Source organism: Mandrillus leucophaeus, unplaced genomic scaffold (genome assembly GCF_000951045.1).
Source record: "Mandrillus leucophaeus isolate KB7577 unplaced genomic scaffold, Mleu.le_1.0 Scaffold353, whole genome shotgun sequence".
NCBI classification, from domain to species: domain Eukaryota; kingdom Metazoa; phylum Chordata; class Mammalia; order Primates; family Cercopithecidae; genus Mandrillus; species Mandrillus leucophaeus.
The window spans coordinates 319,959-325,349 of record NW_012103732.1 but is presented as its reverse complement, the minus strand read 5'-3'; positions in this window follow the sequence as shown (position 1 = coordinate 325,349).

Sequence of the window (5,391 nt, the reverse complement as noted above, 5' to 3'; positions counted from 1 at the left end):
CAAGATTCCATCTCCAAAACAAAACAAAACAAAACAAAACAAAAAACAAAACTATTCTCAGGCTACCAACTTGGAAGTCACTGAACCCAAGATTGGAAAGAGATGTATACAATCAGTTCTCTCTTAAAAGTCAGCCCAGCACTCCACATCCACAGAAACCACCTCCCTTCTATGACCTGCTGCATATTATTGAAGGCAGTTACAAAAATCTACCTAGATTCAAGCGAAGGAAACAGAGACCTCACTAACAAGAGCAAGTGGGACTGGCTGCCTATCAGTGTGGCCATCTTTGGAAATACAACCTACCACCCCTTCATTAGAGCATTAATACCTAAACTTTGCCTTATGCTGTCTTTTGTGGGGAACTTTGACTAAGGCAACACAGATATATCTCTTTTCATTCTCACAACAGCCCTATGAAGTTTGTGCTATTTTCACAACATTTGATAAATGAGGAACTTAAAACTTAGAGAAAAAGTGTCTTGCCCAAGGCCACCCAGCCATTCAGAAATTGAGCTGGGATATAAAGAGAGAATGTTTTATTTAAGATCCTGAACTTCTAACCCTAGGCTAATGGTTCTCAAATTTTAGTTTGTATCAGAACCATTTGGAGAGTTTGTTAAAATACAGATTTCTAGATGCCACCCTGAGTTTCCAATTAATACCATTTGGGAAACCCTGAGAATTTGCATTTCTAACAAATGTTCAGAGTGCTGCTGATGCTGTTGGAGGGGGCAGGGCATAATCTGAGAATCACTGCCCTAGGCTATACTAATGCATAGTTATTCAAGCATTCAAATTAGATTTAGTAATGGTATCATAAAAGTTCTGACCCCCAGTCCTCAACGTCATAGATCGGAAATCCAAATCTACCTATAAATCTGATTATCTTCGTTGTGTATTCACAGAACATATGCCATTGCTTTTTGGATGTGTGATTTGCCACAAGATGTGTGTTTGCACCAAGTGTTAGCTCTACAACACAGGATTCTCTGCAGTTACACTTGTTACCACTAGATGAAGCTCCTGCTGCTTTTGGTTTCTTTGCTCAAGAGAACTTGTTGATTGGCTGCTAGATGACACTGATTGTAATTTAAAATGCATAGCTAGGGTCACACAGAGTTGCTTTGCTCTGAAGACAGTGACCAGTCTTATCAATCAATAAAATTCAGAAAGCTAAGTGGTAAAGTGTACATCATGGCCTGAAGGCTGTAATCCATAACTTCTCTAGTTGATAACTGCTTATTTAAAAGTATGTACCCATCACCCTCTACCCTCCACTGACTAGTTTTATACCAAGTGTTGGCTTCAGAGAGGCACAAACACAGGACATTCATGAAAAGAAGAAGACTCTATTTACTCCTGGATGGAAGTTGAGAATTAGCTTACTCAACATATTTCCAAAGTACAACCATGAGCCCACTCACATTTATTTAGTTTACAGATTTATTAGAAAATAACAGGTAGATTCAGGATTTTTATAGAAAAGGATGGTAGAAGGAGCAATCTGTCTGGAACAAAGGGTTTGAAGTTTTTTGCTGTATTTGAATGTCAAAAATATTGTCAAATGGCTCTGGAGAGTTAGGAAGACAGCTGAAGAAGGCAAAGAGTATTGAAGTAGGGAAGGCTAAACATAAGTCTAGCGAAAAGTCCTCAATAATCTGACCATGAAGACTGTGGAGCTATTGTAAGGTGATCAGACATCTATACAGATTTAAATGGTTCAGATAAGAGGATGGGTGCCCAGGCAAAAGGTCCAGAAAACCATTTTTGGAGGCTGAGGGAAATCTATAAGTGGGACAGGGATAGGGGAGGGCGCTGCCTCTTGCTGTAATGGCACAGTATGTAATTGGACCAATCCTGCCACTGAAGACAATTGTAAACACTGACAAAATGGAAGAAGATCTTTAAAGCATAAAAGTCTAAAAAGACAGTGAAGAATGACTAAGCTAAGGTTCTGGAAAAGATGGAAACCCAAAGAGGTGAACCAGGGATTCCAGAAATGCCCCAGGGGCATTTGCAGATTTGGAAGAGGAAACTGAGGGGCAGACTAAGCTTTTGATAGTAGGAGCAGGGGGTGCAAAATCTGAGAGCTGCTTAGAGTAATGAGAAAGGCAGTCCCTAATAGCCAGTAGCTGACCTGGCACTCACAGCCAGACCTCAGTATTCTCCTGTTGAACACAAACAATTTCATGGAATATGAACATCAGACACAACCACTCTTGTGACTCTGATGGATCAAGACAAACACAAGCCAACTCCATAATCATGTCTGAACATAGGCAAACATGAACCTTATCCAAACCACAAAAACGACCAGACGTCTTCAAATCCTGGCTAATGTGAATGACTGCTGTTTCTTCCCCAGTTTCAGCCTTAGCCTTAGTCTAATCTCTTAATAAGATATGAAATCATAGAATCACTCCCACTTTCTTAGAACATTTAAACCAAAGCAAAGCCCTCCACCATGAAACTCTCATGCAAATCACCTATAACATGCCATAATAACTCCTTTCTGACACTCTGTTTCTGAGATGCCCCAGGGCTCCCCAGGGTGTTTTCCCTTGCTGTAGTGAGTTAATAAACCCAGTTGGTTCAAAAATCCCCACCCATAATTGCATAATGCATAGTTATTCAAGCATTCAAATTAGATTTAGTAATTTAGATTTAGTAATCTAAATTTTTTTTAGGTATTTTTACCTAAATACCTAGTAATCTAGGTATTTTTACCTAGTCGGGTGGTGGATTTTTCTTTTATTACTATACATGCTATTGAGCTTTGTGCTGGAACACAGGTAAGTTACTTGAGAAGTTTCATCCTTTTGGATCCTGCTTTTAAGATTTGTTAGGCAGGACCAAAGCAGAGACTTATCTGCTCCCCACCACTGAGGCAAGACACTTTAGCATACTCTACCCATTGGCCCATTCATCTTGAGGTTTTCCAGTTTGATGGGTAGGCAAAAGCACTATTTCTGTCTCTGTGCAAGCACCAGACTTTGTTTCCACTAATCCTTTTCAGTGGTTCAGTTTCTGGCAACGTTTATTTTCCACTCATGTGCATATTGATCATTGATCGGCAGAATACTCCAGGGAAACCCTCAGCAGGTTTCCAAAGCCTGAACTCCCACACACCGATCATCTCTTTCTGCAGCTCTCTCCTCTGTGGTATTCATCCTATGAACTCTGGTTTCTTTGTGCTCCCAGACTCTCATCTCCATCTCCTCAACTCAAAGAATCTGCTGGGCTCTACCTTAATTCTGTATCCCTGCAAAGCAGCCTGGAACCTCTCTCTCAAGGCAGAAATCTGGGAAAATCACAGAGCTTGCCTATTTGTTTCCTTCTCTCCAGGGATTGCTGTCTTGGGTCGCCTGATACTCATTGTCTTGTAAATGGTCTTTTGTCCATCATTTTTTTTTTCGTTGTTTTAAGCAGGAGAATAAATCAGAGCCTCTACTCCATCTTGGCCAGAAGTGAAAGTTTTTATAGATCTTTTAGTCAAATATTTAAGTAGGGGGGAAGCCAAAACATTACTGATTTGGTTTAATCAGTTGGTTTTAATCGGTTGTTTGAAAGCATACAAATTTACTTTCAAAATATTTAACAAGCTCAGAATCACCCTGGTTTATTTTGCCATCATTTTTCCTGTTTGAGAATGCATCATCAGTTATTTAAATAATCTTTAATTGGAAAGAAAATAACAGAGGCACCAGCATTTTTCATTTGGCCACTAAATAAAAATTTTAAATGTGGTAAAATAGCAGTTGTTCAATGTCAAGCTTGTCTAATATTCGGTTCTACTTTAACAACATCAGATTTTTATGGTTGCATTTTTCTGTTTGTTTTCAGTAAGTGCTTTGTGGAAGGCATTGCAAAAGATAACCATTTTTGAAAAACTGTCTTCCTGTCAGTTACTGATTTAAAATTCTGAGAATACATGTTTTAATTTTCTGTTGCAACTGAATGAGTTTAAAAGAAGCTACAGATTGCATTTACTGGTGAATTTCCCGTCCTTACCCCCATTTCTCATATCTTGCATAAGGCCTTTATACTAACAGGTCTTTATACTAACATAAACTTTCACTGATTTTCTTTAAATTAAAAATTGTAAGCCCATAGTATAGACTGTCTCTATTTTGTCTGAAAATGAACATAGGCATAACAATAATTCTTAGAAGTATTTTAATAGATTTATAAAGACCCTTTTGAAAAATAAAATGGAAGTCAGAGAAAAAGAAGCTATTTTTTAAACTATAAGTTGGCTTGAGAGTGACAAGCATCTAACACTGACCAAGGCCAAGCTGTGACTCTAGTAAGAGGAAGAAGTTCAACAGCCACATTAGCAAAAAGGGAGAAGGAGATTCAATACGGTTTTGTTTGTCAGGACGCCATTTGTCATTTTATTCATTCTGTATCTCTTCACTGGCAACACAGACAAAATTAGGAAGTAATTTTTTGTTTGTTTTACACAGAGTCTCGCTCTGTTGCCCAGGCTGGAGTGCAGTGGCATGATCTCTGCTCACTGCAACCTCCGCCTCCCGGGTTCAAGCTTTTCTCCTGCCTCAGCCTCCTGAGTAGCTGGGACTAGAGACGCACGCCATCACACCTGGCTAATTTTTTGTATTTTTAGTAGAGATGGGGTTTTACCGTGTTAGGTAGGATCGTCTCGATCTCCTAACCTCGCGATCTGCCTGCCTCGGCCTCCCAAAGTGCTGGAATTACAGGTATGAGCCACCGCGCCAGGCCAGGAAGTAAATTTTAAGGCATCTGAGTACCTGAAATAATGTTCAACTAGCTTTGTTTGTTGATTTTTCAGTTTGCAGTATACCGAAAGAAACAATTCTGAGAGAGGTTTAGGATGGTGGTTAGGGATAACTGAAGGTGCCAATAGAAGGTAAATACAAATTGGATAATAATGGAGGAGGTGGAATAAACTTTGTACAGTACTCACAAGAATTCAAAAAGACATAGCAACATGGGGTCATTTATTACATCTCGTTTGCCACAAGAACAGCACTGTATTACAATATAACATAAGATGTTATTATAATAAAAGTAGGCTGGGCATGGTAGCTCTCACCTGTAATTCCAGCATTTTGAAAGGCCAAGGCAGGGCCGGGCATGGTGGCTCATTCCTGTAAGCTGGCAGATCACCTGAGGTCAGGAGTTCGAGACCAGCCTGACCAACATGACGAAACCCTGTCTCTACTAAAAATACAAAAATTAGCCAGACATGGTGGTGGGTGCATGTAGTTCTAGCTACTAGGGAGACTGAGCCAGGAGAATCGCTTGAACCCAGGAGACAGAGGTTGCAGTGAGCCAAGATCATGCCACTGCACTCCAGCCTGGGCGACCGAGCGAGACCCTATCTCAAAAAAAAAAAAAAAAAAAAAA